This window comes from Doryrhamphus excisus, linkage group LG2 (genome assembly GCF_037039965.1).
Source record: "Doryrhamphus excisus strain RoL-2023G ecotype Guam linkage group LG2, RoL_Dexc_Guam_v1.1, whole genome shotgun sequence".
Taxonomy (NCBI): domain Eukaryota; kingdom Metazoa; phylum Chordata; class Actinopteri; order Syngnathiformes; family Syngnathidae; genus Doryrhamphus; species Doryrhamphus excisus.
In genome coordinates this window covers 18,197,046-18,209,640 of record NC_136358.1, presented here as the reverse complement: position 1 = coordinate 18,209,640, position 12,595 = coordinate 18,197,046, and positions in this window count along the sequence as shown.

The following is a 12,595-nucleotide window of genomic DNA, read 5'->3' as shown; positions in this document are numbered from 1 at the left end:
TGGAAGCTGTGTGATACTTTCTGACCTCAGTTTGTGGAGATGCTCCTCCTGGTTCCTGTTTTGCACAAGCAGATGGAGTGTAGCTGCAGACAAAAGACGAGGAGGAGGGACGAGAACACTTAAGACTTTTTGGATGTGAAAGACGACTTTCTAGCCCCTCTTGCCCTTTCTTTTGCCTTGACGACGTGCCCCGTGTGGTGATATGTGAATGTGCGGCGAGCGGCCGACCCTCTCGGCCCACCTTGGCTCCTTTTATTGGCTTTTTTTAAGCGCATGTAAAACCATTTAACTTATTTAAGGGAAAAAAATGAAGAAAAACAAGCCTTGCGATGATGATGATGATGATGATGATGATGTGTTATTTTGACTTTATTTTGCTTGAACGACTGAAGAGAGAGAGAGAGAGGGTGGGGGTCAAAAGCTTCTAGTGGTTGCTTTAAGGTGGAACCTTTATTCAAGCTGCAGAAGCCGAATGACGACAAATGCTATATTAAAAGCCGTGCACGCCGGGTAAAAAAAGCGCTTTAACTTTCCTTTTTGCTAGCGTCTACCGTGGTGTTCTCGAACGCAACATATCAGACGTGCACATGGCTCCGTTCGTTTGCAGCGTTGTGTCCGAGTCGTGTGACAGCGTCCCTTCCTTTGCTTGCGCAGATAAAGTTTCCACCTTAAAAGAAACATTTTGTAGGAACTTAAACGTCCTCGTAGCACAGTATTATTAGCAAACATGCTAGAGTTAAAAAAAAAGAAAAACCTTTAGTAGACCATATTTGAAAGATATCTTATCAAGAGGTTAAATAAAAAAACAGTCCAGGGGGATAAAAGGTGAGCTTCTCTAACTTTGTTATAATTCATTGTATACCTGTGTATGTAAATATAATGCATTCCTATTTTGCAGTCCAGAACAAAATACTATTTGTAATATAGAATAAACTTTATTAAGAAAACAAAGTGTGTGTTTTTTTCACATCACACTTGAGACTCTCGTTAGTCAAGCGTTGATTAGATATTTGCAGTAATCAGTACATTTTAGGTCATTTTAGACAACTCACAAACAAGATAGATTAGTTAATAGCAGCTAATTAATTTTAGATCAAAAAGAGATCAATTTGTACTTAATTTGTTCATTATAGATCATTTTAAACAACTCACAGAGATGAGTCAACTGTAGCAACCTACATATTTTAGGTCATTTTAGACAACTCAAACAAGGTAGATTAATTAATTGTAGTTAATTAGCTAATTTCAGACCATTTGAGACAATTCAAAAACCAAAAGAGACGAGTTAACTGTAGCAACTTTTACATTTTTACGTCAACTCATAAACAAGATAGATTCGTTAATTGTAGTTAATTCATTTGAGATAATTTCAAACAACAAAAAGACAATTGTAGTTAATTAGTTAATTTAGATAATTTTAAACAACTCACAAACCAAAAGAGACAAGTTAACTGTAGCAACTTGTACATTTTTATGTCAACTCATAAACAAGATAGATTAGTTAATTGTAGTTAATTAATTTTAGATAATTTCAAACAACAAAAAGACAATTGTAGTTAATTAGTTCATTTAGATAATTTTAAACAACTCACAAACCAAAAGAGACGAGTTAACTGTAGCAACTTATACATTTTAGTTCATTTTAGACAACTCAAACAAGATTAGTTAATTGTAGTTAACTAGTTAATTTTTTATCATTTTCAACAATCCACAAACCAAATAGATGAGTTAACTCTAGCAACCTGTACATTCTAGGTCATTTTAGACAACTGACAAACAAGATAGATGAGTTAATTGTAGTTAATTAGTTGACTTTAGATGATTTTAAACAATTCACAAACCAAATAATCGAGTTAACTGTAGCAACCTATACATTTTTGGTCATTTTAGACAACTGGCAAACAGTTTAGATGAGCTAATTGCGGTGACTTATACATTTGACCTCATGAACTCACAAACAAGGTAGACAAGTTATTGAAGTTAATTGTAATTTTAGATTAGTTTTAGACAAGATAATTATTTCATTGTAGTAACTTTTGTAGCAACATTTCAAAGAGCTCACAAACACTACTGATTACTTAATTGTAGTTAATTGTAGTATATATTTTAGGTCATTTTGAAAAACTGACAGACAAGATAATTAGCTAATTGTAGCAATTTACAATTTTTTTTAAGAACTGACTAACACTATTAATGAGTTAATTTCAAACAAGCCACATCACCAAATGACATATATAATTGGAGTGTTGAAATTGGATTTATTCTGAAGAGCTATTGATGCTAATTGCTGGTTCATTCAGTCCATCATCCATCCCAATGTTGTGTATAGTAGACGAAAGCCAAAGTGGGGGAGGTATTTATTTATTATTTTTTTTTTAGGTGGCATTGCCTGATGGGCGGGGGGACATGAGATTGAATTGGCCTGATGTCACCCTCCATATAGCAGCCAGTGATCTGGGAGTAATGGGAGAGAAATGGCAAGGAAGTAAAAGAGGATGGGGGAGAGTTGGATGGAAGGGGGGGGGCAACCCTAATTTTCTGACTAGTGAGCTGGGAATAATGGACGTCAGGGGGGTCGAGATGGAGTCGGCGATGGGTGGAGGGAAGATGATAGAGGGGCAACCGTGATTGCTTCACACCACCCTGTGGGGCGTCCTCTGTGTCACGCCCCCAAATAACCTCCACCGTGATGGACACACGGGGGGGGGGCGAGTGAGTTTACGGCATTATGGCTGAAACCTGACACTATTGAAACATCACAGGTTCAAACAACTGAGCTCCATTATTATCAAACAAGGCAACAATTAAAACAAAAGTATGATTGTAATATTATTGACATTTTAATGACATAAGCGCCCCATTCCGCTTGTCCTCTGCTCCCATTAACGATACTACAAGGCCAAATCAATAGCAAGTTGGCTAGCATGAGGACCAGGCTGCTTAAATAACCATTAGCGCTTTTTTTCTTAGAGTAATCCTGCTTACATTAAGCATCTTGTTATTGGATAACATCCAATAAAGTGATGGCGATATTATGTTGTTTTACTGATGCGATGCCAAGTAAAATTTGGCTCGGTACTGATGATAAAAATACCGATATTGGCACCACTGTATCTTAAAATGAACTACAAAATACTAGTGCTGTTTTTGAGAACCTACTGTCGAGTCAAATATCATCTGTAACAGGCGCTTTTTGCTGTTTTTAAGCATTCATTCATTTTCTATCGCGGGGTCAAGGGTCGCGTGGGGTGCTGGAGCCTATCCCAGCTGTCTTCGGGCAAGAGGCGGGGTACACACTGGACTGGTGGCCAGCCAGCCAATCACAGGGCACATAAAGACAAACAACCATTCACACTCGCAATCCTTTATGAGACATAAACGGCTAGTAGCTAGCTGGTGTTGTGTGACAAGGTGTCACTACCCTAGTAAAGTATTTCTTTGGCATAAAAATGTTTGTTTTTTATTTATACATTTTTTGTGTCCAGTCCAACCATTGGGGCAGATAGTTGTTTCAATGTTTGTACGTTTGTTTCGACCTTTTTCCAGATTTTAGCAGTCAGCAGTAGAAAATTAGTTTTAGTTAGTTAGTTAGTTTCAGGAAAATAACAGTTCCCCACTAAAAAAAGGGAGACTATACCAACATTCATTGATTCATTCATTTTCTACTGCTTATCCTCACGAGGGTCGCGGGGTTGCTGGAGCCTATCCCAGCTGGCGGGGTACACCCTGGACTGGTGGCCAGCCAATCACAGGGCACATATAGACAAACAACCATTCACACTCACATTCATACCTATGGACAACTTGGAGTCGCCAATTAACCTAGCATGTTTTTGGAATGTGGGAGGAAACCGGAGTACCCGGAGAAAACCCACGCATGCACGGGGAGAACATGCAAACTCCACACAGACGGCTAATATTTATTAACTGTAGCGTTTTAATCATTTTTAAAAAGATAATTCTTATACATACATATACATAACTAAATAAAACTAAACTAAATCAAAATTTCACATCTTGTGGTGTCCATAGTAACCGGAAAAAAACATGCATGGGGAGAACATGCAAACTCCACACAGAGATGGCCGAGGGTGCAATTGAACTCGGGTCTCCTAGCTGTGAGGTCTGCACGCTAACCACTAGACCGCCGACACAGACACCTAATATTTATTAAATGTACAGTGTTTTAATAATTTTAAAAAGGATAACTCTTATACATATACATAACTAAGTAAAATTAAACTAAATCAAAACTTCACATCTTATGGTGTCCATAGTACCCGGAAAAAAACATGCACGGTGAGAACATGCAAACTCCACACAGAGATGGCCGAGGGTGGAATTGAACTCGGGTCTCCTAGCTGTGAGGTCTGTGCGCTAACCACTCGTCCACCGTGCAGCCTGTTTTTAAGCATATACTAAAAAAATCACAAGTCAAAGATCTTATGTGTTTTTTGAGAACCTAGTCCAAGACCGGCATCAACATTCCTGGCTCTTTTCTGTCCTACCTACAAAGGGTCAACAGTTATATAGCACATGAACAGCTGCTCCTCCTTTATCACAAGGTGTTCCCCAAGGTTTGGTGCTGGGTCCTCTCTTCATCATCTACATTCTCCCTCTACGCTGACAACATACAGCTATGTGTAACATAACTAGACTAACAAGGAGTGGTCATGTGACTTAGTCAGCTGATGTGAAGCCCCCTCCTGATTGGCTGTGGTTGCTGCAAGGAAAAACACTGAAGTGCCAGCAGGTGTAGGCAATCAGCAGCTCCTGAAGTGGCTGGTCACTGACAAACCTTTTGGGGAAATCGAACTAAAGAAAAGAACTTTACGGTAAGCCCTTTCCTTCTCATCAGCCACGTCTGCGGCCATTACGTAGGTCTGTTGTATGAAAATTGTTGCTAGCACTGATCGCCATGTTAACTCTGAACTCCATTAGTTAAATGCATGTTTTTAGGGTTGCTAGGTTACGGCTAAGCGCCTGATTGAAAAGCCCTTCCATAAACGTCCCTGTTGATTATGTGTATGTATATAAGTCTCAAAACTGCTAAACGTGTTGCTATACAGTAAAGTGTGATGAATGCTACTTGATGATTTGAACTGTTACTGAAACTATGAAGTGTAAATTAACTTTACGGCCATCTTGAATTGTTTGGAATGTGTTTACTGGTAAATTTTGACTGACATGTTGATGCCTGTTTCTGGTCTGGACAGGTCAGGTTTTAATAGGCTGCTTTGGTTCTGGACCAAGCAAGGAAGCCCTTCAGAACTGGTAGGACTGTCTTTCCTTTTGGTTCTCAGTGAATAGTGGACTAAAAGGATCGAGGACCATTCCACAAGAGTGGAGTTCCTCGATCCACGGTTACCCCACAGACTCAACAAACTCATTCCATCCCCTCTCATCCGTACCCTTGGCCTCCTCCTAGACCCAACTCTTTTGTTTGAACCCCAAATTAAACAATTAAACTTTCGACAATTAATTCTTTCATCTTAAGGACATAGCCCGACTCCGTTCATCGCTTACATTCTCTTCTACTTATCTCAAAATTTAGAATTTTTATCTAGTAAATTTTGACTTTATCTAGTAAATTTTGACTTTTTATCATAAATTTTTACATTTTATCTCGTTTACATTTTATCTCGTTATTTTGACTTTTTATCTCTATTTTGACTTTTTAATCTAAAAAACCTTTTTATCTCGTTATTTTTAGTTATCTCATAATTATGACTTCTCATTATGTTGACTTTCTTATCTCAAAATTTCGCCTTTTTATCTCAATGTCATCTCGTTATTTTGACTTTTTAATCTTATTTTGACTTTTTATCTTGTTATTTTGACTTTCTAATCTCATAATGTTGACTTTCATCATAAATTTTTACATTTTATCTCGTTATTTTGACTTTTTATCTCTATTTTGAATTTTTAATCTAAAAAACCTTTTTGTCTCGTTATTTTTAGTTATCTCGTAATTATGACTTCTCATTATGTTGACTTTCTTATCTCAAAATTTCGCCTTTTTATCTCAATGTCATCTCGTTATTTTGACTTTTTAATCTCGTTATTTTTACTTTTTAATCTCGTTATTTTGACTTATCATAAATTTTTACATTTTATCTCGTTATTTTGACTTTTTATCTCTATTTTGACATGTCTCAAAATGTTGCCTTTTTATCTCGTTATTTTTACTTATCTCGTAATTATGACTTCTCATTATGTTGACTTTTATCTCATAATTTTGCCTTTTTATCTCGTAATTATAACTTTCTTATCTCAAAGTATTGCCTTTTTATCTTATTTTGACTTTTTAATCTTGTAATTTTAACTTTTTATCTCGTAATTTTGACTTATCTTTGGGATAATTTGTTTTTTTCAGTAGCGGAAACGGGCTTCCATATGTATGCGGCAGGAGCGCTCTGTTGTTTTTAAGGGCGGCCATCAATGATTCCCTGGTCAATAAATCGGACCGTCAAAGTCCTTCAGCAGGATTTCCAGCACGTATCAAGAGCCATTAATGAGTGATGAATTGGCTGCTCAACAGGGGGCATAAACAAGTCTCCACTTTAAAGTCAATACCGACGTGACGGAAGCATCAACTCCTGTCAACGCCTTCTTGCTGCTTTTCAAAAAAAATTAAAACTGCAAGCAGTGATGAGCGGGCTCGAGCACCCAGACGCGGTCGGGGGCGCGCGCGCAACCGGACGGGCGCGTGTGTGACCGCCGTACGAAAAACCGCGGCGACGGGATAAGCGGTAAGTCACGGCACTTGCAATTTTCCGCCAGGAGGGGGCGACACCGGCGGCGAGGCGGGTGCGCGTTTCCGCCTGCAGGTGGCGCTATAGAGTCTATGCGCCCACACGGTAATGGACCAGAGTGTACCCCAAACCAACAGAAAAAATTTGGTGCCGATTCGACCGTGTGGAAGGAAGTTACGGCAGATATACATTTCCACCAGTTGGTGGCGCTATACAGTCTATGTACACACACTGTCATAAACCAGAGGGTACCCCGAACCACCAGAAAAAAAATCGGGCAGATCCGACCATTTGGGAGGAAGTTACGGCAGATATACATTTCCACCAGTTGGTGGCACTATAGTCTATGTACACACCCGGTCACAGAGTGGAGGGTGACCCAACCGACCAAAAAAAATTTCGGGACGATCCGACCATGCATAAGGAAGTTACGACAGATATAAATTTCTGCCAGTTGGTGGCGCTATACAGTCTATGTACACACACAGTCATAGACCAGAGGGTACCCCAGACCACCAGAAAAAATTTGGGGCCGATCCGACCATGTGGAAGGAAGTTACGGCTACATACATTTTCACCAGTTGGTGGCGCTATAGAGTCTATGTACACACAGTATAACAGACCAGAGATTGACCCAACACACCAAAAAAAATTTCAAGACAATCTGACCATGAATCAGGAAGTTACGGCAGATATACATTTCCACCAGTTGGTGGTGCTATAGAGTCTATATACACACACAGTCACAGACTGGAGGGTGACCAAACCCACCCAAAAAAATTTGGAGACGATCCGACCATGCTTAAGGAAGTTACGGCAGATATACATTTCCACCAGTTGGTGGCGCTGGTTTTTGAACATGGGTTCTGGAGCGTTAGGTGCGTCCTGTCATGATAGATGTCTCCACCGAAAATCATAGTGATACGTGCAACGGGTGGCGAGGTATAATGAATTGAAACTTCTAGGTGGCGCTAGTGTGTCAATTTAGATTGGTGTCACATGGGAGCACCACCAGGGCGCTCAGGCCTGGATTATGACCTTACGTGTAAGATTTCAGCAGCCTGTGACCTTCTGCGGGCAAAATATGAGCCTTCGATGGTCAATGGCGAAGACTGACCATTCGCCGTGGCCACGCCCCCCACATGTGCTTTACACACGTCATAGTCCATCAACTGACATCATCAGTCTGTCAGTCAAACTGTGTATTGACTTTGATGTTCATTGCTTCAAGGCAAGGCCAGACACCAGGCAGGGCCAGATATGAAAAGGTCAAAGTTTGGTGGCGTGCCACGCCCACATCCTATGGAGCAGCCCAAAATCCTTCGCAATTTAACGTGGGCCATCCGTCTAGTGTCCGTTGATGCAACAACGGACTCATTCGGTCAAACCCCCTAGGAAGAGTTCGTCGAGATACGACCCATACATCCGCCCCCAAATGGGCGCCGCCACCTAAAATGGCCGACTTCCTGTTGGTTTTTGAACATGGGTTCTTGAGACTTTTTTGTGCGTCCTGTCACGAGTGATGTCTCCTCCGAAAATCATGCCGATACGTGCAACGGGAGGCGAGGGATAATTATTTTAAAACTTCTAGGTGGCGCTAGTGAGTCAATTTGGCTTGGTTTCAAATGGGGGCCCCACCAGGGCGCTCAGGCCTGGATTCTGACCCCCCGTATGAGTTTTCATACTTTCTGTGGGCGAATGATGACCCTTTCTTTGTAAATGGCGTGGCCTGAGCATTCGCCGCCAGGCCACGCCCACCACGTGCGCTTTTCCTGCATCATGGTCCATCAACAGGCTTCACCAGGCAGTGACCTTGTGACCTTGATGTTCATCTGATGTATCTCCTGGCAGAAAAGGCCTCATGTAGATGAGCGCTCCTCAAAGGCCTATAAATGAGCATCAAGCCACCACAAATCTCACCATAACAAGATAATCCGCCCATAACAGACATCCACGGGGGGGGGGGGGCTAACGAGACACGCAATTAACTTTGCCAAACTTTGTCACCGGGGACACCGGCACACCTGCCGTCTGTAGCGCGGGAAGTGCTCGTCCCTCAACGGCTTGAACCAAGCGAAAGGAAAAAGTCTAGCAATCCATCATCTTGACACGGATGTTGACAAGCAGCCATCGTGACAGTGCGACGACTCGTCATTGGGGGGGTGAGAGGGGGGTTTGGAGGTGACACGTCAGGTGTTAGACTCGACTCCCTCGGCCAGCCAAACGTGGCCCCCTGTGGGCATTTAGGGGTCGTAGGAGTTACTGTCAGGGGTAGCAAACACACAGCACTCTTATGCAAGCAGGAAGTGGTGGTTGTGGGGGCGTGTACTTTACGAATGTGACCTCCATGAGTCGAGAACAGAGCGCTGACTACTAGTATGTCCTTTTCTACCTGCCAGCTAATTGGAATGAGGGGGGGGGGGCACGGGGCTTGAAAGGGAAGAAGCGTAAATGAAAACACCAGTAGGGGTGATATTATTGCATTATTTCCACTTCCATTGCCGCTTTGCATCATATCTCGCATCCCAGCTGGGCATCACGCTGTGACGTGTGATCCATCCGCCGCGCCGCCACAAAAGCCAAGTTTGACACTTTTCCTCCCGGTGCGCTTCAAAAACACATCAATCAAGCCAAGTCCAAAATGCCAGAGACCTTCTTACTATCGCCCCCCCCCCCCTGTCGTGATTGATGGCATGGCGGCGTTCATTTTGCTTTATCCCAGGAAAAAGCCAAGCCCCCTCCTCCTCCTCTCGTGACATATAGGTCCTATATAATGATGTCTCTCATGAGCATGGACGCACTATAAAGTGCATGTGATGCATAATGAAGATGATAGTGGCTTAACCACTTCCCCACTGAGACCCTTACACTTTTTACGCTTGGTTCAATCATCACACCTACAACCGGTTTTAGCCATTATTTTAAAAGTAGAGGCTTCTACATATCGCGGTTGGAATATCGCTACCTCACTATTGTTTTTTTCAGAAAATAATCATTGCGTCATGGTTGACTCTGGCCTATTAGTAGTACGAACTGTGGAAAGGCAAGTTGGTATTTTGGTCACTGGTTATCAGTAATGTTATGCTGAGACACGCCATGGTGGAGACGGGCGCGCCATGGCTGAGACACGCCGTGGCTGAGACGCGCCGTGGCGGAGGCGGGCACGCCGTGGCGGAGACGGTCAAGAGATCAAATTAAGAGAAGGTTCTCTTCTCTGATGCCATTTATGGGCCAGATTTGGCCTGAGGTCTGCCAGTTGGACATCCCTCATCGAGTGTATAGTCACGGTGACTGCATCTACATCTGTCACTTGAAAGCAGGTAAGAGCAAGTCATTAAGGTGGGTGTGACATTTCCACACTGGCCGCCATGCTCCTGAATATGAGGTCATGGGGGGGCTGGGCTCCCAGCTGAGATGCATTGTTGACAATCTGTAGGAGTATTTCACAACGTTGTCTTGGCAACTCAGAGCACACTTCCCCATTTGGGTTTACATGGGAAAGAGGGAGGGGGGGGGGACTACACGCCATTAAATCCCCACAGGGAGGACTCATGCATATTTAAATGGCTTAGATGATAGCGGATAGTCAGCTGGGAGTTGGAGTGGCAAACTCAACCGGACCGTCTATGTGTCATTAACCCTTTAATTGACTCCTGCGTGCACACAGAAAGCTAATGTAGCCATCTCTCAATGCAAATGTTTGAGCTGACAAATTGACTACCAGGAGGTCAAACGGTGACTCTTGATGTATGTTACATTTGGCCTTTTACGTCTAAATTGGTGCATGTTGACTTAAATATGTATTACTTCACTTTTGGCTGCAGACGCATCTAAAACTCCCTTCTAATCTTGTTATGATTGCTTCCTGAGCTTCTCCGCCAAACACTAAATCCAAAGTCTTTATGTGGATAACCTCCACCAAGGAGGTTTTGCTTCTTGGTTTGTTTGGGAGCAAAAAAATAAAAATACTTTAAAGGTCCCCTATTATGGAAAAGTGACCTTTTAATGATGTTCTAACTGTAATGCACTTCTAATGAAAATATTGACTAGCTAAAAAATTGCACTGTTGGATTAAGGATTATTACTATTATTATTATTATTATTATTATTATCTGCACGGCAGACGAGTTGTTCAAGCGCAGACCTCACAGCTAGAAGACCCGAGTTCAATCCCACCCTCGGCCATCTTTGTGGAGTTTGCATGTTCTCCCCGTGCATGTGTGGGATTTCTCCGGGTACTCCGGTTTCCTCCCACATTCCAAAAACATGCTAGGTTAATTGGTGACTCCAAATTGTCCATAGGTATGAATGTGAGTCTGAATGGTTGTTTGTCTATATGTGCCCTGTGATTGGCTGGCTGGCCACCAGTCCAGGGTGTACCCCGCCTCTCGCCCGAAGACAGCTAGGATAGGCTCCAGCATCCTCCGCGACCCTCGTGAGGATAAGCCGTAGAAAATGAATGAATGAATGTATTATTATTATTAGTTATTATTATTATTATTATTCATTCATTCATTCATTTTCTACCACTTTTCCTCGAGTGTCGCAGGGGGTGCTGGAGCCTATCCCAGATGTCTTTGGGCGAGAGTCGGGGTACACCCTGGACTGGTTGCCAGCCAATCACAGAGCACCCAGTCCATTATTATTATTATTATTATTATTATTATTATTATTATTGCTGTTGTTGTTGTTATTATTATTAGTAAGGATATTAAATAGTCAACCGAAAAACTAAAAAATACAAATATCTATGCGCAATACACACACACACACCATAAAAACACACATATATTCTCATTTTGCCATGGTCGTCAGTGAGGAGTTAACATTCTCTCGATATCCACTGTTTTATTCTTCATAATTCATATTATTGTTGATTGCTGATTATATTATTATTATTATTGATGCCTTGAGAGCATTCGGAAATAAGTTTATTTTTATTATTATTTATATTATATACTATATTACAGTTGGAAAAAGTTATGTTGATGCCTTGAGAGCATTCGAAAATGAGTTTATATTATATACTATATTACAGTGTATGTTTGGCACTTATTAGTTGATTTATGTGATGTGTTAACTTGCTACAAACGTGTTGTGTTTTCGTTTCGTTGCACCATGAGCAAGAATGTCACTTTGCTTGACGCCACCTTATATTATGTATCATCATCATTTCATCATAATTGTATCATCACAGTCAAATCTTTTAACCCAATGTGGAACACCCCTGTAGAGGGAAAAATGGCAGCGAATGCTGGATTAGGAGAAAAATACTGTATTACGATGTAGGACCTTTTTTAAAGCGACTTCGACTAAACTTTTGTATTGTCATTTAGTTGTACTTCTTGTATGCGTTCGCCTCTTTGTAACGAGAAATGAGTATGGCGTTCGCATTCCAAATGACTAAAACACGATGACTTCAGCCTCTCTCACGCTTTAGGGAACAAATGTTTATCTAAAATTAGAATGTGCACAGTCCAAGATTGTGCTGAGGAAAAACGCCAAAAGCCGCTCTTGCTGCCGAGTGATAAACTCCAAATTTAAGCTCGGACTGATCCAATCGTCTAATATAGAGGACAGCGGGCAAAGGCGAGGAGCAGGCAGAGTGAATTACACAACAGCCAGACATGCAAATAGAGAAGCAGTGTTGTACCAAATAAAGTGGAGGAGATAACAATCAGTGCCCGAAGGAATAAAAGCTGAAATCGGGCGGGAGGGAAAGTCGCCAACACCTGTGCAACGCCCACGAGGGAGGCGGGCCTGCATTCAATCTCAGCGGCGCCATATGCAAGCGGAAATAATGTCGGAAATTGGAAAAACAATGAAATTGAGGAGATTAG